Raw genomic sequence first — 23,771 nt, 5'->3', positions numbered from 1 at the left:
CTGCTACCATTTCCTTACCATGTTGCTGAGTAGCATTTTTTAATGTGTCTCCAGCAGCCATAGTAGCTCTGTGTCTAGAATAAAGCTTTGAAATCATTCCAGTAGCTAGTACAATATTAATTCCAGTGAAAATTTTAACAAGCAGGGAGCTTTCTTGGGGGTGGGGGTGGGAACTGAAAATATAATTTTGTATTTGTACTCTGGAATCATCCACTGAATATGAAATGACCCTATTTCAAACCAGTATATGCTAAAGTATATAAAGGGATGTAAAATTAGGATCCACATATAAATAAAGCTCAAGTAAAGTGGGACAAATAACCTTGAATATAGCTCTGAATCATACTTTTTTCCTCTTCCCTTTATCAACTTACTTAAAAAGGACAAGAAAATATTAACAAGGATATAATTTAGACAAACAAAACTTAAGAATGCTGTTGTGATCTTTAAGGATCAAGGTAAGTCAGTAATGTGAAAAAAGTAAAATAATACACTATTCTGAAAATCATATGCTTTCATTCATTTTGGAGCATTAGAACAGCAATCTCCTTGAACCTCTTAAACCAAGTACGTGAAGGACATTTTAAAAGAACTATAGTCAGACATAGTAATTTTTCACCTCTTGAAAGACAGGGGTTCCTTCATTCATTCAAAACTATCCATCAAACAGAAAGGCAGATCAATCCCATTGTCCTGTTTTTGTCAGCAGTTATACTAAGAGTAATGTTGGTAGTGCATGATCACAGCTTTAGATCATAGTCACAAAGTAGAAAATTCCACTCTGGGCAACTCTGTTACCTACCCGGAGTGATCATGTCAGTCACTGGAATCTCCTGGTTTAAGATATGCAGTTTTGCTTAATGACCGGTCACTAAATGACTGATCAAACTTACTACTTAAAACCTGCTTTCAAAGTTCCAACAGCTGCACAACCCTTCGCAGTTTCATTCTGGGCATTTGGCAACTGGAGCCCATTTACAACTTTTTGCAGTATCTGCTGGTTACGTGATCCTGATTTTTTTTTGCTTAGTTTTTTTTATATGGTTTCAGGTATTTAGTTGTGGTTTCCAAGAAAAACATCCATTGGGTTTAGTGAATTCATTTAACAACGTGGAGTTTTCTTAATGACCGCAGTGTTTGCTAAACAAGCAAGAAAGGACATAAAAAATGACCTGCTTAATTACCACAATGATTTATTGTTTATTCCAGGCTCAGTTGTGGTTTTAAGTCAAGGTTTACCTATAGTAAAACTGCCATGTCAGAAATACTGCAAAAAATACCACAAAGCTACTGTACCTGCAATACTGGAGTCATCAGCCTAAAAGATAAGCAGCAACCTGTACATGCAATCAGGATATTATTCAGGACTCCTCTCAAATAAACTTGAATTCCTTTGTAGCCCAAAACATAAAAGAGAACTTCCTGTTTTAGTTCCTCTTTGGAAGCCCGGAATAACAATTTTTCCTTCACCAAGATATATCTATTCAGGCTATTGTTTCTTAACAGTAAAACCAACCCAAGACATAAATCATGTCACAATTCTTATATTCAGAAAGGATTTAGTCCATTTTAATCTTTCTACATTAGTCCCCAAAGGGGAAGTAAAGAAAAATTCAGATTATACCTAAGATAATGCTAGCAATATTAAAACAACAGATCACATCAATTGTATATAGACACTCTTGGTTTTTTTATTCTTGGTGTAAACAATTTACTGTTCCAACATACTTTATTTATGGCCATGTTTCTTTGCTTGCAGACATTTCTTTACCCAACTTTGTAATATCATCAATGTAAGTGTGGTGTTTGCTCTCTAAACCCGCCCCCCCCCCCAATTTATTCATACCAATGTTATCTAGTTGGGTAACAAAACATCTACAACCGAACAACCAAGTTCAGGCAGCACCAAGGATGCCATTGTTCAATTCTAAGTTACAGATACTCTCTTCTCTCAGTACTATATTTTAAACTTTACTCTCAGATAAAAACCCTTCTATATCCCTACATGTAACAGTTTTGTTCTATTTGCAAATTATACAATACCAGCTACTTCAGGGCTAGGTCTGCCAAATCTCAGAAGTAATGACTCCATCTTGAAATATTTTATTAAGTTCATTCAAAAAGCAATAATAATGTAGATTAATGTAATTAACAATTAGAACAGACATCATTAAAATAAGTTTTAAAAAAGAAATTACATTCAGAAGTACATCTTAAAGCAAATTATTTTGCAGATAAAAAAATATTGAAGGACTCTTACACCTAAAGATGTAGGAAAATATAGAACATATTGTATTGTTTTTATGGATTTTATCAACTATTTTTAGATTTACTCTTATCTTTAATATAGTACCAACTATTTCAGCTTCAGCAAACACCTGTAATTTTTATTTGTTTAAGTGCAACTTTTATAGCTTTTTTGTATTTTTACCATATCCTTTTTAATTTCCTTCAAATTGAACAGCAAGGAACTGTTCATGAGTTTAAAAGCCAATTACAAAAGAAAGCTTTTCTTTTTAGTTTTTTATTTCAGAGACTATGCTTTCATAATACCTCTTTTATACAACTTTCTTTGGTAAATATCTGGTTCCTAATAGCCCATCTTGGATGATATTGTATTTTTTTCCAGTACAGTGAACCTCTTTCTTTCTTGATGTTCTAACAATTGGTAAATTGGTTTAGCAACTAAGGTCACCTAAATTAGAAGCATTTAATTAACAATATTTAGGGACACAACACCATTATGGCATTATAAATAGAGCATAATGGTAATAACTAACTTCATTCAGTTGAATATGACTTATTTCACAGTGTAGCTGGGTCAATTGAAATTGCTACAGAAATAGTTATTATATGAACTATTAAATATAGCTGCTTAATATTTTGATTTTTAATTTTTATTTATTTTGTCAAGTGATTATAAGATAACAGGTATAAACATAGTTATGAATACATGAAATGGATACATATAAGAAAAATAAAAAGAAACAATAGGACAGGGATGGTAGGCACATTGGTGCACTTATTCACACCCCCTACAGACCTCTTAGGAAAGGGGTGAGGTCAATAGTAAACAGTCTAAGGTTAAAGTTCTTGGGGTTTGGGGAAGAAACCACAGAGTCAGGTAGAGTTTTCCAGACATTGACCACTCTGTTGCTGAAGTCCTATTTCCTGCAATCAAGTTTGGTGCGGTTTACCTTGAGTTTATATCTATTGTGTGCTCTTGTATTGTTATGGTTGAAGCTGAAGTATTCATTGACAGGTAGGACATTGCAATATATAATTCTATGTACTATATTTAGATCGGACTGAAGGCGGCATAGTTCTAGGTTTTCTAGGTCTAGAATTTCAAGTCTGGTGGCATAAGATATTCTGCAACGAATAGAGGAGTGGAGAACTCTTCTTATGAAATATTTCTGTACTTTCTCGACTGTATTAATATCAGATACGTCATGCGGGTTCCAGACTGATGAGCTGTATTCAAGTATTGGTATAGCAAATTTTTTGTATGCTCTAGTTAGTAGTGTGATACTACCAGAGAAAAAGCTACACAGGATTAGGTTAACAACTCTTAATGCCTTTTTGGCTATGTAGTTATAGTGGGCTCTAGCACTTAGATCATTAGAGATGAGTACTCCAAGGTCCTTGACAGAGTTTGGATCATCAACAAGGTCTTGACTATTCAGCTTGTATTTTATTTTCTGATTTTTTTTTGGCAATATGTAAGACAGAGCATTTATTTGTTGAGATTTGAAGTTGCCATTTGTTTGACCATTCTGATACATAGTCGAGGTCTTTTCGAAGGGTAGCAGTATTGTTGGTGGTGTTGAATAGCTTTATATCATCAGCGAAAAGAACACAGTTGCTCTTAATATGATCACAGAGATCATTTATGTAGAGTACGAAGAGAGTTGGTCCTAGAACACTGCCTTGGGGAACACCACTGTTGACAGGTACAGAACTTGATAGGATGCTCCCAATTTTGACTATTTGTTGCCTGTTTGACAGGAAAGCCTCTATCCAGTTATGTAGGTGTCCAGAGATACCATAAGATTTTAGTTTTAGGGGTAATTGATTCCATGACTTTACAGGTGATGCAGCAAAAGGGATTGGTCTGTAATTTTCAACTAGGCTGGGGTCTCCCTTTTTGAAGATGGGGATGACTGTGGCTTGTGACCATAGTTTTGGCAAGGAGCTGGTCCTGAAAGGTTTTTCAAAGATTATGCTTAAAGGTTCGGCTATGGCAGTGAATAGCTTTTTTAAGAAGCTATCCGTCTGGCCCAGTAGATAGACACAGTTTTCGATTGCGTACTGTTTTTTCAACATTGTCTTCTATAAAATCGATATGTATTAGATCATTGTAGTTGTTAATGGTTCAACTAGGAAATACTGGGCATGATCCATTGCTGTTTACAAATACTGAGCCAAAGAATGTGTTAAAGAGGTTGGCTTTAATAGTGTCATCATTGCAGTCTTTACCATTAGGTCCTTTCAGGGGTGGGATGGACCTTGAGTCTTTTAGTTTGTTGTTTACAAAATTGTAGAAAGCACGGGTGGAATTGGTGTATAGAAGGTTTTCCTCGTTTAATGTGATAATTGGTGCATTTAGTCTTTATCTGGTGACATAAATTTTTGTATTTGCTTTTGAAGTTGGCAACGTGACCAGATTTGTTTTTCCGCCAAAGTGATTTTTTTTTGGATTGAAGCTTCCTTATTGTTATGGGTAATTTGTTTTTTCTGGTTTTGGGAGTTACGTACATATAGTTTGATGACTCTTTTGACTTCAAGTAAAAATATGTTGTAATGGTCTTCAACAGTATTGCATCCAGTGAATAGCAGTTGCCAATCAAGAGATGATATATTGTTGTCTATAAGATCATAGTTGCCTTTTTTGAAGTTACAATTGGGGATTCCATCGTTATGATGATTTTTGTGTGGACATATGTTGAGACAAAAGTCATCTGGGCACCAAACTAATGCAAGATAGAAGATGTGCTCCAATCTTTTTCATCAGTGATTTAAAGGACTGCCATGTAACATGCTGCACAGAACATGAGTCAGGGATGTTCATTGGGTATGGTTAAAAAGTCAAGATCAATGGTGGGATTCAAATTTTTTTACTACCGGTTCTGTGGGCATGGCTTGGTGGGCGTGCAAAATCCCTATTCCCTCCCTACCCCACAAACCTGCTTTCCAGCTCTCCTGTGCAGGGCAACAAAAGAAGAGCCAGCTGATCAGTTGGGACTCGGGAGGCAGAGAATAGATGGGGGTGGGGCTAGTGAGAGGTGGTATTTGCCGGTTCTCCGAACTACTCAAAAATCCTGCTACCAGTTCTCCAGAACCTGCTGAATACCACCTCTGGTCAAGATGGTAACCACAATGCTGTGATCAAATTATATTCTTTATGTGCTTGTGACAATCATAGACACTTGATTTATTTTTACTATACCCTGCAGACAATATTCTGCAGACATTCCCTTACAAGAAAAGAATAAAATGGAAAGGATAGAGGGTTTGGCAAATCTTTGGAGTAATTTCCTAACAGAAAGATCTGTCAACAGCAGAATAGACTGTCAATCAGAATAGAGCTGGAAGGGACCTTGGAGGTTCTCTAGTCCTCAATCAGGAGATCTTATATCATTTCAGACAAGTGACTGTCCAATCTCTTCTTAAAAACGTCCATTGATGAACCACCCACAATTTCTGAAGGCAAACTGTTCCACTGGTTTTGTCCACACTGTTAGAAAGTTTCTCCTTAATCCCAGGTTGCTTCTCTCTTTGATTAGTTTCCACCCATTTTTTCTTGTCCTGTCCTCCGGTGCTTTGGAAAATAAGTTGACCCTTTCCTCTTTGGGGTAGCCTCTCAAACATTCAAATAATGCTATCATTCCCTCTTTAGTCCTTCTTTTCTCTAGACTAATCAAACCCAAATCCTGCAATCATTCTTCATATGTTTTAGTCTCCAGGCTTTTATTTGATCTTCTGTGCACTTTTTCCAAAGTCTCAACATCTTTTCTGTAATGTGGTGGCCAGAACTAGATGCAGTATTTCAGGTGTGGCCTTACTAAGGCTTTATAAAGTGGTACTAATACTTGCATGATTTTGATTCTATGCCTATGTTTATACAATCAAAGGTTGTGTTAGCTTGTTTGGCTACTGCCGCCCACTGCTGGCTCCAATTTAAGCGATTGTCCACTAGGAGGACTCCAAGGTACCTCTCATAGTTATTGTTTTTGAGCCAGGTTTGGACCTAATCTGTACTTGTACCTTTGGTTTTTCACGTTTAAGTATAAAACCTTGTTTTTCTCCGCATTAAATTTCATTTTGTTGAATAGGGTCCATTGTCCAAGTCTCTCAAGATCTTTTTGGATACTGAGTTTGTCTTTTGGAGCGTTGGCTATTTCTGCCAGCTTCATCTGAAAATTTGATGAGTTCCCCTTCTATTCCCTCATCCAAGTCATTTATAAATATATTGAAAAGTACTGGGCCTAGGATGTAGCCTTGTGATATCCCACTGCTTATTTCCTCCCGTTAGGGACCGCTTGTTAAATACCATTTGTCAGCCAGTTACCAGTCCATCTGGTGGTGATGTTATCTAGCTCATATTTTTCTAGCTTACTAATAAATTATGGTCTACTTTATTGAATGCCTTGCTGAAGTCTAAGTATATGATTTCCATAGCATTTTGCTGGTCTACTAATTTAGTCACTTTGTCAAAGACTAAAATAAGATTGGTGATTTCCATAGCATTTTGCTGGTCTACTAATTTAGTCACTTTGTCAAAGACTAAAATAAGATTGGTGATTTCCATAGCATTTTGCTGGTCTACTAATTTAGTCACTTTGTCAAAGACTAAAATAAGATTGGTTCAGCATGATCTGTTTTAAACAAAGCTATGCTGCCTTTTAATTATAACTTTGTTTCTAGATCTGTTTTTTTAATTATCTTTTCCAGTGCCTCCCCAGGTATTATTGATGTTGGACTGGTTGTTCTGTAGTTTCCTGGGCCTGTTTATTTTTCTCCTTTTTTAAAGATGGGAATCATATCAGCTCTTTTCCAATCCTCAGGTAGTTCCCAGTGTTTCAGGATTTTTGAAAAATATGGGACAATGGTCCTGAGATAACATCTGCCAGTTCTTTCAGAACTCTGGGATGTAATCTGTCAGGTCCCGATAATTTATATTCATCAAGATCAGATAGGTGGTCTCTAATCATTTTATTTTTGCTTATTTTAAGTCTGTCATTTATAATTAAGTCTGTCATTTACAATTATGTTTTGGGCTATATTTTCTTTTTGCATGAAGATACAAAGAATGAGTTAAACAGTTCTGTTTTCTCTCTGATGCCTATTACTTTCTTGCCATTTGGTCTCTTTAGTAATCCTATTGTTTCCTTGGCTTTTTCCTTGTTATTTATATGTTGAAAGAAATTTTTTTATTATTATTATCTTTTACTTTATTGCAAGTCTTTATTCATTCTTAGACTTTCCTGATTTCATCTTTGCAGATCTAATAATCTAAGTAATAGAGCCCACTATAACTACATAGCCAAAAAGGCATTAAGAGTTGTTAACCTAATCCTACATAGCTTTTTCTCTGGTAATATCACACTACTAACTAGAGCAGTGGTTCCCAACCTTTTTTTCGCCCCGCACCCCTAAAGAAATTTCACTCAAACCTCGCACCCCCTGAAATTTAGATTTTAGGAACTACTGAACATGTTAAATATATGGTAGAATTGAATCTTTTCAGCTATGTATGTGACGGCCACTAAATAACGATACTTAACTCTAAAATGAAAACAAAGTTAATCCATTGCATAATAAATAAAAATGCCAACATATAGCCAATATCCTATTATTTACCTCGACTTTTCTCGCACCCCCTGGAATATCGTCTCGCACCCCAGGTTGGGAACCCCTGAACTAGAGCATACAAAACATTTGCTAGACCAATACTTGAATACAGCTCATCAGTCTGGAACCCACATTACGTATCTGATATTAATAGTTGAAAAAGTCCAGAAATATTTCACAAGAAGTGTTCTCCACTCCTCTGTTCGTTGCAGAATACCTTATGCCACCAGACTTGAAATTCTAGACCTAGAAAACCTAGAACTATGCCGCCTTCGGTCCGATCTAAGTATAGTTTATAAAATCATACATTGCAATGTCCTACCTGTCAATGAATACTTCGGCTTCAACCATAACAACACAAGAGCACACAATAGATAGAACCTCAAGGTTAATCGCACCAAACTTGATTGCAGGAAATAGGACTTCAGAAACAGAGTGGTCAATGTCTGGAAAACTCTACCTGACTCTGTGGTTTCTTCCCCAAACCCCAAAAACTTTAACCTTAGACTGTCTACTATTGACCTCACCCCTTTCCTAAGAGGGGGGTGCATAAGCGCACCAACGTGCCTACCATCCCTGTCCTGTTGATTCTTTTTATTTTTTTTATATGTATCCATTTCATGTATTCATAACTATGTTTATACTTATGCCTATTATCTTGTAAGCAATTGACAAATCAAATAAAAATAAAGATTAAGGCTATCTGCTGATATTTGGGCTATCTGCTTAATGCCTTATTTATGTGTTCAGTGCCATCTAGAATAGACAGGATATCATAAAGCCTCTGAAAGCTTTGAATATCAGTCCATAAAAGTTACTGCCAATTGTGAAAGATAGGACAAATTATGAATGTGGAGACAGATAAATCACATGAACTCAATTCAATTCAAAAAAATTCAATCTAATTTCAACTACACTTAAATAGAATAAGAACAAGGGTGGCTTACATCTGTCAGGGATGTTGTAAGTCAGATTTTTTCACTTAATAGAGTTTTATGTAATTCTACAATTCACACATTTTCTGGAAATAACTTCAAAATCATTGCCAGGTAGTAATAAAAATGATTCTGATTTGGACCATAGCAAATGGAGGCGTTTATTTACTCTTTTCCCCCTCAACAACATTCCCTGCATCAAATTCCACTCTCAAGGATTGGAGGATAAAAAGTTAAGGACAAATAAGTCTATATAAATAAAATAAAATGAAATTGGCAAAGACAAAGTATCAAAAAAGAATGTTGGATATCAGGTAAACCACTCAGAGAAAGCTGTAGAGTAGCTAACATACACACTGACTAAATATTTTATTTAATTTAGGCAATGTAGGATTTATAACTTATCCTAACCTTAATAAATTAGCTACTTGCAACATGAGGAAATAGGCTTATTAAATACAGAGCCTCTTGACAGGATCACTCCTTTCTATATACTAAACAGAAAACCACAGCAGCCGAGATGAAAAAATAAGTTGAATATGCCTCTCAATAGTCATTTGAAATACCATTCTCCGGGACATTACAAACTATATGTAAAGCTATACTTTCAGCGTGGTTTAAAATTTGGCTTAAACCCTAGAAAGAAAGTAAATACTATCTAATCTTTTAGGCTAAGTGCCACATGTGTATGTAGGCCACATGGTGGACAGAGATTACTTGTCAGGACACAGCACAAAGCACTTTTGCCGATTGGTGAAAGCCAATAAGGTTTACAAAGGCCAGGGATCTTGAGGCACAGTAGATAAGAGAACGCAAAAAAAAAAAAAAAAAGAAAGAAAGAAATTTTTCTGAGGTAAAAGTATACATACAGCTCTTCCCCACTCTTCATCATCTGAACTGGTTGTAACTGTGTTTTTACTAGATTTCAAGATACATGGGCAACATGCTGTTGCTGTTCTGATAATATGAATACAGTACTGCAAAATATACAGATTTAATAGGTTAATATTGAATCAGACTTACTTATAATATTGACTATCCATAAGTACTACTTTGCTATTACCATTGTGGCAAAGAAAATCCTTTGTTCTATTTCTCTGCTGCATGGTCATTAACTTATTGCTCACAACATTTTTTTGTCCCATGAGATACAAATCCATTAGAAAAATAGAATAAACAATCCTATTGTAACTATAAACCACAGGCAAAGGGATCAAGCTAATATGCATTTTTATATGAATTAAGAGTCATGTAGCCCAATGTTTTCTCATTCTTGCTGCCAAGATATTCTACCTACCACGATCTACTTTCTCCTTAGAGCTTTGTATCATTTTTTTTCTAACTATTGTTTTCCCATAATGTCTTTTTGCTTAAAAACTTAATCCATGCAGCAAGAAAAAGGTCTCATTGGATGAATTATTATAGACCAAAATCGAATCATCACTGGCAAATCCACCTTTTCCCTGAAGTTTAGGGACTGTAATTTAGTACTGTTGTACAGTGGATGTTAGTTAGTAGATAAATATTCTTCACACTGGCCAAGCCCTCACCTGGTTTAGCGAAGAAGGAAAAAATCCTGATATCTCATGTGCCACTGTGACACCACTGAGACAATGTTGAGTTTGATACCCCTGGTCTAGAACTAAGAGATGGCAGGTTTAAATCTGACTTGTGTGCCTAAGGGAAGACTAGTATCTGGAACAACCTATTCCTTAACCACCATGTGCATGCCAATATAAATTTATGTCTTTGCATCTTGTTCTTTGGTTGTTCATTTCCTGTAATGATCCAGTTTAAATTTTGCAAGGAATTCTGGTATAAGCTTAGAATATAGATTCTGTGTTTAATATATTCAAGAAAAAAACACGTGAAAGTGAATTGTATTTCAGTTCTTTTCTTTTCCTCAGTTTCAGTCTGTTTTGTTCTCCTTTCCAATCTGTGCAAATAACTATTCACTTCAAGCCATCAGCTAACCTAAAGGAGATATCATCTTTTTAAGTTTTCAAACAATATCAAAGAGAAAACCAAGAGCAGAACAACCAACCACAATGTTCTAAGCATTGCATCTTAATTTTGAGAGAATTTATGCTAAATGATTCTTTGGAGATAGATTAGAGAGAGTAAGGATGAAAGGGTGAAATCCAGCTATGCAATTCTTGTTTTTATGTAGAATAATCATAATTATATTAAAAAATGTAGAATATGTCCCAGATGAATAATTGCGTAAGAAAAGGTACTAACAGCAATTCAAGAATGTCTGTATTTTATTACAATGTTATTGTGATTTTATATATCTGTATATATATTTATAGTTTTACTTTGCTATTGTAAGCCACCTAGAGTTGCAGCAAGATGGATGACAAAAAAATTTTTAATAAATAAATAAAAATAAAATAAATGCTAAAATAAATAGCTATGTCTCTTCTGAAACAAATCTTACCTTTATGGAAATCCACAATGGAGGGCAACTGCACATCACTTAGGGAAAATCCACACTTACTGGGTGGTTGCACCCACTCTGCTTTTTATATAAAAAGTTTTTTTCTTACACTTCATTTTGAATTACAATACCTTATTACTATTAGCCTCTTGGTACAGTTGTTTAGAGGACAAAGAAAAATAAGTCAACCAGATCCAATAAGGCAGTCTGTTCTTGCTGTAAAAACAAATATCAAATTTGTATGTTTTCCACTACCCAGTCTGTGATGGACATTCTATGATGGACATTCTATATAGGTAGTACAACTTACAGTACTCAAATTACAACAGTTTGTTTAACAATGCCACTGAAAAAAGTGACTTATGACCATTTCTCACATTTATGTCCACTGCAGCATCACCATGTCATCAAAATTCATATGCTAGGCCATTGATTCATATTTATGCTGGTTACACTGTCCAGGGATCATGTGATCACATTTTATTTAACAACTGTGTTACTAACTTAACAACTGCTGTGATTCACTTAACAACTGTGGCAAGGAAGGTCGTAAAATGAGGCAAAACTCATTTAACAAATGTCTCATTTAGCAACAGAAATGTTGTGCTCAATTGAGGTGATAGGTCAAGGTCTATCTGCCCTTGTTTTTTTTTTTTTTGTTTGTTTGTTTGAATGGAGCCCCGATCCATGTGTGAAATATTTTATGCTAGAAGTCTTAAAGTATAGATCTAGATAATAAGATATTTTCTAAAAATATATAATGCTACTTTTGAAGTGATTTTCTTTTGAAATACTTCCCAAATACTGAGGGCCGTAACCAATCCACGATACCTTATTTTTCAACTACATTACATATGACTGGGCCCAGCATACTATTTTGTGTTTTACAGCATGGCAGATTTATAAATATGGTCATTACTGTATCTGCTGTTAGTAGGCTTACTAAACAAGGTATGTACCATTTAGCTCCTAGAAACAGAGAAAGCCTGTCAGGATATTTAAACTGAATTTTAATTTAAATCGTTATTTTTTTTTTCAAGATTGACCAATCAATCAATTAACTAAACATATAAATACTCAATCTCATTTATAGGACTAATTATTACAATTAGCCTAGCAAATACATCTACTTTCCATCTGTTGCCATTTTATAGTTCCATATAATAGAACACTTAAAAATGCCAAATATTCTTGGCGTGAACCAGAGTACAATTTTCTAATCTGTATTATGGAATGGCCTCTCTCTGAGATTCAGATGGTCCTGACCTGGTAAGCTCTTGGAATGCCTGAAGACTTGACTCTTCTCAAAGGCATTAGCAAAGATAGATATAAATGTTTAATACATACTTATTTACATTATTCAATGTATCATTTTAATATAAGAACTCTATTTAGATTTTCTTATCTTGGGTTCCCACACTTTCTATTTATTATTCAAGCAAATTATTTTCATGAGTCATAAGATTTTTGCTTTGCTTCTCTAAAGCACTCTTTTCTGTTAAGCATCAATTAAACTTCTGCCTCTCTTTCTTTTTCTTTTCTCCCCTTCCATTCAATCATGTTTGACTCTTGGAGACTATCTGGACTAGCCCCTGTAGCTTTCTTGGAAAGGTTTTTCAGAAATCGTTTTCCATTTCTGGCACTGTCTCCCCATTGGCCCAGATTATCCCAGTTTTCTAGTTGGCCCAGATTATCCACCAGTTTCCTAGTTTCTAACCTGATGCCTTAACCACTACACCAAGTTTGGTATCTTTTTGCTTTCTTAATCCTCACTTAATGTTATCCTTTCCCACTGTGATACCTTAATCAGACCCTTCTTTCATTCCTTGCCTTAATGTTCCGCTGTTAATTTCCTATCAATTTTCTTTTACTGTTTCTACCAAGTTTATGGCTTTTTTTTTTTGGTCTTCCATGGCCTCTCCCTCGCTTCCAAATTTTAGTCAGAAGTCATCTTGGTCCAGGGGTGAGTTTCAAAAATGTTAGCAAGCAGTTGCTGGGTGTGGTGGCCATGCTGGATGTGGCCTAGTTGGCCTCCTGCACCATGGGGGGGAGGGTTTTTGCCCTCCCTGGGCTCCAGAGGCTTTCCTCAAACATCCAGGAGGGCAAAAACAGTCTCCTAGGACTTCAGAAGCTCTCCGGAAGCCAGAACCGGGACCATTTCTGGCCTTCCTGAACTTCTGGGAGGCTCATTTTTCGCTCTTCCTGAGCCTCCGTGCACGCCCTGCACTTACGTGCATCCAAAATGGGCCTTGTAGGGACTCCTGGGAGGGGTGGGGTGGGATGGGTGGGGCCAGCAAGGAGGGGTGGGGTGGGTGGGGTGGGGCCAGCCAGGATTTGTGAGTTCTCCAAACTGCATAGAATCTTAGCTATGGGCTCTTCCCGAACTCCTGCGAACTCATGTCTTGGTTTCCCCTGCCCACTCATGTCTTGGTTTCCCTTGGATGCTCATATAGTCATATTATGGCTGTTCCTTGGTACTTACACTGTTTTACTACACTGGAATTGTGATGCTGTTATGTTTAATATTAATATTAATCTTATTTTGGAAGTCTGAAAGCCACTCAAAATAGACATGTTGCACCTACAGGTAGCAAACAAATTTAATTAATAAATAAAATAAAAATGATTGGAGCAATATAGAAGACTTATAATTAATTAGTATACAATCCTCATATATACAAGGCCCATTTCTGAAGTAAGTAGATTTTTATTCATCCTCATTCTGATATTTATCCTTCTGGAAGTTTACATGACTTTTATTTTTAAAGCACCCTGAATACTGTTGTATCTAAACAAATGCTTAGTAGCTGCCTTTTGCCCCAATCGTAGGAAAACCATTTACAGATTTCAGTGAGCTCTCTTGTATAAATTGTTATTTGAAATAATCAAGAACATCTAAAGAATTGCCTAAAATTGCATTTAAAATGTTGCATAATTCAGTTTAAGAACTGAGCAGGTTTCTTGTAAAAGTGAAGCTCTTAATATATTATCTTACTTTAAGTCGTTAACTGGGGAGCTAATTCAGCAGCCTATATTCATTATTAAGAGTTCAGATACTAAGAATTTAAATTTATCTTCAACCTCAAGGAAATTGATGAGGATAGGGAATATTGTTACTGCAGACATTTTTATTTGCCTTTAAATAAGGTCCATGGTGTTACCTGTAAAACAAAGTTTATGATTCAAAACAAGTTTTCTTGCAAATAAACCTCACATGTTATCGACAGATTTTAAATATAATGAAATTTCAGGTGCAAAAGACCGGCTCCACACATGAAGGTTTAATTAAGCTGATTTATTTCTCAAAGCTAATGCACAGGAATCTTCTCAAGTAATGATCAATACCTGGTTAGAGTTAGATAAGGGCCAATGGCACTCAAGGGGTGGGTAATTGGACTTAGTTCATTTATCGCTATGTAGGGATTCTAGGTAAACCCCTCTTTTCAAAAATGCGAACCATTTTTTAAGTTGGATGGGTAAATCTTTTTTAAAAAAATAAATATACGGCGTTCCTAGGATCTTGCTTATTTCTTTAAAAGAAATATCATCTATCCTTCTTTGATTTCTGCCAGCTGTCTTCAACCCAACATCCCACAGAAATATCAGACTTCTTTTCCATTCTATTCTGGCAACATGGATCATGAGACTTGATGCTCTACATATTTATTTAATCCCTGTATGAAAAAATAAATATCAAAATAATTTCAGCAGTTTAGTGTAATTAATTAATTTATACTTGCAAAATATGAAAATAAAAATGAAAGCACTTTTCACAATTAAAAATAGATTCAGGATTATCTGAGGATAATCAATTATGCAATAGATAATAGTAGTGTATATTTTAATATAAAGAAGGGTTAAAGTAGCTCTAATAATTTTCACCAATGTGAACAAAGCCAAAGCAGATCAATTCTATAAAGAGATTGAGGTTCCTTTGCAAAGTTTAACCTGAATAGCAGTCAAAAGTTCTGGGGAAGCACCAACAAGTTTTATCCATAGGAACATATTGTGTTTATCATTCACCTTCCCTCTCACCTTAACCTGTGTCATATCATTATTTTAAGAATACCTCGAGGTAAATGTATAGTCCTCTGAGATCTTTGGAGGAAGGATAAGAGGGTAAGATTATTTCATTTTGGTGGGAGGACAATAAATAGAATAGAAAAGCAAATATTTAATAATTCAACATTGGCTAAATTGATGTGGATGTTTGCAATTACTGAAGAATTTGACGAATATGACGCTCATAACAATTTGAAATTGGATTTTTGCTATATGTTACTGTAGAAACAGTTATTGGGTAAGGAATATATAGTATTTAAATTGAAGATGGATAATACCAGTGCATTTCTGAATTGACGTACAGTTCCTCTAATAACGTAAGTACATTAAATGTCAAATGCTAACAGAAATGCAGAGTACGTGTCCCTATACTCTGAGATTGTGTTACACTGCAATTCCCAGAATAGCAACTACTGTACTAAGAAAGCTTTGGGCCAATACTAATGGAGGTATCAGATTTGTTAATGGAATAGAATAGAATGGAATAGAATAGAATAGAATAGAATAGAATAGAATGGAATGGAATAGAATAGAATAGAATAGAATAGAATAGAATAGAATAGAATAGAATAGAATAGAATAGAATAGAATAGAATAGAATAGAAGCTGGAAGGGACGTTGGAGGTCTTCTGGTCCAGCCTCCAGTTCAAGGAGAACCTATACGATTTCAGACAAGTGACTGTCTAGTCTCTTCTTAACACCTCCAGTGATGGAAGTGGCTATGATTTCTGAAGGCAATTAATCCACTGATTAATTGTCCTCACTGTTAGGAAGTTTCTCTTAATTCCAGATTGCTTCTCTCTTTGATTAGTTTCCAACTATTGTTTCTTGTTCTTCCCTCTGGTGCTTTGGAGTATAATTTGATCCCTTCTTCTTTGTGGTAGCCCCTCAAATACTGAAATACTGCTATCATCACTTCTAGTTATTTTCTTTAGACTAGCCAAATCCCAAACCTGCAGCCATTCTTCATATGTTTTAGTCTCCAGGCCTTTGATCATCTTAGTTGCTCTTCTTTGAACTTTTTCCAAAGTCTGAATATCTTTTTATAGTATGCTGACTAAAATTGGTTGCAGTATTCCAGGTGTGGTATTACCAGGGTTTTATAAAGCGGCACTAATATTTCACATGATCTTGATTCTATACTGCTGTTTATACAACAGCAGTATAGAATGGATTATATTAGCTTTTTTGACTGCTGCTACACACTGCAGGCTCATATTCAAGTGATCATCCACTAGGACTCCAGGGTCCCTTTCACACTTACTGTTTTTGAGACAGATCTTGCCTAATCTGTACTTATACCTTTGATTTTTCCTGCCTAAATGTAAAACTTTGCTTTTCTCCACATTAAAATCCATTTTGTTGGATAGAGCCCATTGTTCAAGTTTGTCAAAATCTTTTTGGATCCTGAGCTTGTCTTCTGGGGTGTTGACTATTCCTGCCAGTTTAATATCATCTGCAAATTTGATGAGTTCCTCTTCTATTCCCTCATCTAAGTCATTAATGAAGATATTCAAGAGAACTGGACCTAAGACAGAGCCTTTTGGTACCCCACTGCTTACTTCTCTCCATGTGGATGAAGTACCATTAAGGACTATGAATTGAGTATGGTTTGTCAGCCAGCTACAAATTCATCTGGTGGTGATATTGACCATTCCACTACCAAGAAGTAGTTTGTGCTCTACTTTGTCAAATGCCTTACTGAAATCTATGTCCACAGCATTTTGTTGGTCTACTAATTTAGTGACATTATCGAAGAATGAAATAAGATTGGTTTGGCATGATCTGTTTTTAACAAACCTGTGATGGCTAATAGTTTTAACTTTATTTTCTTCTAGTTGTTCGCAGATCTGTTTTTTAATTATGTTTTCCAGGATCTTCCCAGGTATTGATATTAGACTGATTGGTCTGTAGTTTCCTGGGTCTGGGTTTTTTTCTTTTGAAAATTTGAAAGATTCATGCAGAAGGCAGCAGTAGAGTCCACCCACAAACTTTAATCTTTTAACCTTAAATATTTGCATTGCAAACATAATTTTGAAAATATTTCCACATCATATTTCTAATCTACAACATCTTGAACCAAAGAACACAGAAAAACCATAATGAGCTCTCTCTTTTGTTTTGGTTAATAAAAGGTAGGAAGGTGAGAAGATCCTTTGAATCAGGACTTTAGCACTACTGAGTTAATTCTTCACTAAGCAATATTTTTCCAATTTAAATTTCCTCCATATTAAAACTAGAGTTTGGGAGATGGATAACAGGCTTTGGGGCTAAATTTATGTATAGAAACCTGTCCTTCATTTCAGGTAATTTTGATGTTGGTCCTAGTAACTAAATCTCTTCTGTTTACACCAGAGGTGGTATTCAGCAGGTTCTGACCAGTGCTGGAGAACTGACAGCGGAAATTTTGACTAGTTCAGAAAACCAGCAAATACCACCTCTGCCTGGCCCCATCCCCATCTACTCTCTACCTCCCAAGTCCCAGCTGATCGGCTGGGTCTTCTTTTGTTGCCCTGTAGAGAAGAACGGAGCTGGAAAGCAGGTTGGTGGGGTGGGGAGGGAATGGGGATTTTACAGTATCTTTTCCCTGCCACGCCCAACAAGCCACGCCCCCAAAGCTATGCCATGCCCACAGAACCAATAGTAGAAAATTTTGAATCCTACCACTGGTTTTTACTCTTGTGTAGCCAATTATTGACTTGAGATATTCTTCTTTTCCTTTTCAGTCCTTTTCCATTAATTAGAGAGACAACATCATCTGAGAGCCTGAGATTTTCAAAGTCTGCAGTCATACAAGCTAGTTTTTTCAGTATCATTTCCCGCTATATTAGCAGGAAAGTAATGCTTTGGAAACAGTGTGGCAATATCATAAAAGAAACCCCTCAAAGAAGGTAGAATTATTTCTGCTTTAAATATATTTGGAATAATTGCTTAAGTCCATTAGTTCCTCTATTACAAAAAGTATTACAAAAAAAATACTGTATTTTGTGCTGGTTTTGAGAAAGGAAATTAGCCATAGTACACAAGAATGGAATTGACTGAGAAATCTCCTCCATTTATGTAGTGAAGCAAAGCTACTACACAGGAATGAAAAAAGCAATAACAACTCTCTTCTTATGCCTTCTGAGCACAATAGGCAGGGGAACCTTGGGGGACCAAACTAAGTGCATTCCTCAGGTACATTAGAGGAACCTGTCCAAATCAATGGCCAGTCCAAATGAGTTGTGTATGTCAAACAGAACATACAGGCAACAAGGCGGGCCTTGAAAACTATACCACAGAGTGAATCAGGATTTAACTTTAAGCATCAATGGGAATTTTTCTAATGCAACAAAAAAAAATCCTGTCCATACCATAATGATGGTATTTAAGATATCCATATACATGAATGTATTCATTGAAACTTGTAGTCTAGTACAATGGAATTGAGGTGCATTTAATTTGTTAACACATAAATAAATCACATTCCATGAGGCAGAGTTTACAGTTAGCGAATAAATTTTTTCCTGTTTTACTGAACTGAAATAAATGGCTTATTTATAAAAATACTACTATGCCTTTGGAACTTCAATGGAACTTCAGTAGAAGACATTTGTCATTTGTTTATTAGTATGCAAGGTATCACTCAATTTTTTTTTAATCTTCATTATTGAACATTTGAGGCTTGTTAACAGGGTTTGATAACTGGAAAGCAACTATAGAGAGAGAGCATTCACATAAAGGATAGTTCCAAAGTCCATGTCAAATCATAATGTGAGTTCATTGATGTTTTGGCTTAGTGCAGTGGGTAAAACCGTCGATTTTGATACAATGTGATGCAAAATACTACATTCAATACTACTACATATTCAACAAGTCAAGGTTTTAAAACTCTGCTTAGCAGAATATGAACCTCTTTCCACTTATGCCAAAGGAAAAAAAAATCAAAGATATAGTGTCAAAACTGAAATCATGTTAGAGAACTTTTTGTTTAAACCATGATTATGATAAAATATGGAAGTTAATCCCACAACTAACTTGATTAGATATCTCATTTAGATACCAAGAAGTTTTATGACATCTAAGGTTAGCTTTCATAATTTGGAGAAAATACAATGGTGCAATCTCAAATTGCAGGACATTTTGTGGCAGAAGAGAGGGGGTTCAGAGAGATTGAAAATGATGTTTCTTATAGTCAGATGACAGAATTCTTTCAAAATAATCTAATTTTTGCTGTATCTGAATATATTTTATTCCTATTTATTCTTCAGATCTGATACTTTTAGCTCACTCTATGTTCCCTCAAAAATAACAAAAATAAATAAATAAAATTTCTGCACACTTAGATGTCTAAATAAAAATCTTAAAGCCACCAATGTGGTATAGCAGTTAAAATGTTGGACTTGAACAGCAAAGGTTGAAATTCATCACTGACCACAATAGCTTACTAAATAACCATGTGCCAATCACTCTCTCTCAGTCCAGCCTAACAGAGTATTGCAGTTCTGTGGATAAATAGAAGGAAAGAATATTACTTTGGGCTAATGAAAAAAGCAAGTTATATATATTGCTAATTAGAATTTATTCAATCAAGTTTTTCAAGTCTGTTTAAAACATTTTTGAAAGAAGATCTCCTTTATTACTATTGAGAATTGGAATATTTTTTTCTTTAAGTTCCTAATATCTTTTAGCATTTGTGCCATTGGATTTCAATTTTATTAGTATTGTTTCATTTCACCCAGAATTAAACTGTATACTTTCTTGAGTGTTTTGCTGTAGAAAAACAATTAGCTAACTATTATGAATAAGCAAAATAAGTCTAAATCAAAGAGCCACATGTTATTTCATAGTACTTAAATTCACAGTACCTTAGTTTTCCTCCGAGAAGCAAAGAAAAGAGCTGAGTATAAATGGTGGCAGTTTAGCAATCTTAAAATGCAGTGAGTATCTTGTGAAGCATTAACCTGAGGCTACTGTGTTCCTGAAAATCAGCATGTGACCTCATATGATACCACTTCATGTCCACGTCCAATTTTTAAAAGATAAAACTGAATGCTATCGAAGAAAAGGAGATGTGATTTCTAGTTTATCTTATTTAGAACATTTATTTTATTCACTCTCTCTCCTTCTGCTTCATCTACTTAATGATTTTTCCCAAATAAGAATTACCTTTTTTCCTAATAATATTTGGAAATGTATTGAGAAAGGACTCTTCCAGTTGGAACTGTCAGATGTTACAGAAATAAAGTCATGTAATAGCCAGTAACTTCATTTCAGAGATTCAACTTTTTGAACTCTGAAAGCCAATACAAACTTCAGGGTTGAATTCCCTGGCAGCAAGAGAAAATCAGAATGGAAAAAAGTTTATTGTGTGGAGTTTTTTCTTAGAAACAAGGAGAAATAGCAACTCTTTATGAATTGTAAAATAAATTTTGATTCACAATCTTGATTCACATGTGCCAAGACAGAAGGCATTTTGCTAACTTGTCCTATCACCCCCCCCCCCAAAATGAGATGCTATCATAGTGAGGACATAAGGAATTTTTTTTCTTAAAATAGCTGTTATTTAAAATTTCTTTCTGGATCCTGAAGTACCAATGTGTTTTATTCTGTTTTACCAGCTGCAAAATCAATTTTGCAGTAATAGCAAGAACAGAGATCAGCTCTGCCAAAGTTATCAAGTGCTTGAACTACAAAGAAACTGAAATATAAAGAACTCTTGTGTGTTTTATTTCAGTTATGATCCAATATACTGAGCAGCCCATATGATAAATAGTTAGGTTTAATGCAGTTTTAATGAAAACTCATGTTGAATGCATTTCCATAAGTGAATGAGTGTTGACAGACTGATACAACCTTTCCAGCTGCTTGTATACAAGTATCTACAATATACTGTATCTTAGACAACACTAGCAAAACATTAATTTCATCTCTAAAGAGGAAAAGAATAATTTATTTAGATGAATATGTTGTTAGCCTTATTCTGACCCAATTTCCTTCAAACTCCTTTTACATTGAGTAAAGAAAAAACATCTTTGAGTAGAGTAATGGAACTCTGCTACTATTACCCAATGTAAATAACATGTAGTATGCAACATAATATTTGGACCTGCAACTATCAGACTTGAAATATTGGAATAACTATGTATATTTTTATATCCCAGCCACTTTATGAAAGATAGCTACTATTCTGAAATGCAATGTACAACTTCAGTAAACAAAATAAATTCTGCATCAATTTTTATGTACTGCTAAAAGACCACAACCTAGAATTCCTGCTGCAGTCTTACTGCTTCCAAAGCCATGTGTTAACAGAATCTGTTAAATGCCAGAAAGGAAGAAGGTGGCAAAAAACAAACCATGAGAAATAAAATCCAGAATGCGCAAGCTACTGATTTGCATTTAGGTTTGTAAAGATGCATCTTCTAATTGTGACATATAATGACTGTTCAATAGCTGCTGTACATATACCATGCACACACAATATTGCACATAATTTCATTCCACTGAGCAGTAACTCAAATGCCAGTTACATATCCTATGCATGCTAGCATCTATGATACATTCTATATTCATATTAGACAAAAGTTATATGAAAACTGCTGGGTTTGTTATACCTTCCCTGGTACCCAAAAGTTGCAACTGGCTAATACAGTGTCCAGTGCAATTTCTACTGTTCTTTTCACAAAACATGTAGAATTCCTTCACACTGCCACATCAACTGCATAATGTCTCTGCATGTTAAAAATTTCCATCCAGCTGCCACATTGGCATGTTATTGGTTTGGTGTGTTCAAGGCTGTAGCTATCACCCTTTATATGGACTGCAAGGGAATCAATTTGTTTCCAATATGATAAGAGAGATTCCTGAAGAGACTCTTCCAAAAGGAAGACTGAGGAATTCTCACCCACTTGGATCCAAGTGGTGCTGCCCTCCAGTTGACTTTATCCCCCTTCCAGTTTCTTTCATTTTCCACTAATGGCATCCTTCCCCCCCAACTGCACAAATGTTCAATGCACCAAGTTCCTTCAGAAAGATGCTCTACTTTCCTTCAAGGAACACCACAAGGAACTGAGCAAAAGGAAAAGCTTCAGCTAAGCTAGAAGTTTAGCTTGAAAGAAGGAGGGAGAGAAGATTGCTTCACTTCTAGATACAGAATTTCTAGAGTGAAAAGGAAAAGGCAGGTACAATATTCTGTCTGTTTCCCCTCTTAATAGATTTTTCTTTTGGAGAAAAAGAACGAGACAGGAGAAGTGTCTCCCCCCGCCTTATAAATACAGGACAGTAACAAGTGGAAGATGATGTTGAATGTCTGAGTAATGCATAAAATCCTAAGAACGGGTGCAGGGAAGCACAATGAAAAATACTGGAAAGACCGCAACCGCTTAAAGGAATTCTTGCAACTGCAGCTTTGTAAGAGGGAACTGGCTTTTCTACACTACCAGTAAAACTACGCAGACCCCCGGTCTGAAAGACTCCCGTTCCTTCTACCGTCCTCCCTTTCCCAAGATTTAATAATTCCCACCTAAAATCAGCCAAAGCTCCAACTTGACAGCACTTACCTCTCCTCTGAAAGGCAGACAAGGGAGTTTATTCTCTGTCTGAATCTCCCCTGCAGCACCGGATCCCAGCACTTGCGAAAGTAGGCGGTTTATCTTTTTTGCAAGATCTGATCGTTGAATTCCGCCTCTTCCTTCCCAAAGGTGGGCTGGGGGAGACCCAGTTAAATAAGATCACCCACGGAAGCCCAAATGGACAGCAGTTGTACCACGGGGGGGTACCGAAGTCTGAAAAAGGGCAGGAATCAGCCCCGCCGCCTCAGAAAAGGGTTCCCACCAGAGCGGAGTCCCCTGGCGCGCGCGCGCGCGCTGCAGGATCGACACCCTTTCAGGCTGAACTGAACTGACTCTCTTTGCACAACCCGAAGCAGCTCACTCGGCCACTCCGCACCAGCAGAAGGTGACGGAAAAGGACCAGCGCACAGCGCCTCCTTGCCCAGGTCCCAGTTGGGGAGCTCAAGCGGGCAGGGGCAGGGCCAACTAGCAGCTTAGCCCAGGCTTTAAAGGAGCCGTACACTCGGGTGCCTCCCTCCAGCGATGCCTTGGATAGCCCTAGAAACTAGGCGAGCTGCTGTCACGGGGACATGAAGAGGCGGGGGCTACAAAGTGGCAACCCGGCTGGTGGCGTGGGTGTGGACGTGATCCGTTACGCCCCTTTCCAGTTGGGGAGGCAAGCTTGCCGGCAAGGTCCTGAAAAAGTAAGTAAAGGCAGTAAGTAAGAAGTAAGACAGACCCGAACACATACCCGACCCTGTATGATCTCTAGTGGTTAAGACACCAGGCTAGAAAGTGGGAAGCCATGAGTTCAAATTCTGCCTTATCCACGAAAGCCAGCTGTAGGATTTTGAGCCAGTCTCTCAACCCAACTCACCTCACGGGGCTGTTGTTATGGGAAAAGAGGAAGATGCATTGAATAAGTTTGCTCCCTTGAGTTATTTGTGA

The 23,771-nt window shown here is 36.2% G+C and overlaps 1 protein-coding gene across 1 annotated transcript in view; it reads right to left on the bottom strand.

Annotated features, from left to right (window-relative positions):
- Window positions 1-23,257, bottom strand: part of CALCR (calcitonin receptor) — a 164,403-nt gene extending 141,146 nt beyond the window's left edge. The window contains exon 1 of the mRNA XM_026675736.2: window positions 22,833-23,257. The gene's annotated coding sequence lies outside the window, so the exon portion shown is untranslated. The remainder of the gene's footprint in view (window positions 1-22,832) is intronic.
- Between the last annotated feature and the right edge of the window lie 514 nt (window positions 23,258-23,771).

This window comes from Notechis scutatus, chromosome Z, assembly GCF_049901735.1.
Source record: "Notechis scutatus isolate UNSWTSFEM ecotype Mainland chromosome Z, rNotScu1.2, whole genome shotgun sequence".
NCBI lineage: Eukaryota > Metazoa > Chordata > Lepidosauria > Squamata > Elapidae > Notechis > Notechis scutatus.
Note: the sequence above shows the minus strand (reverse complement) of the source record. Positions and strands in the feature narration are given on the sequence as shown.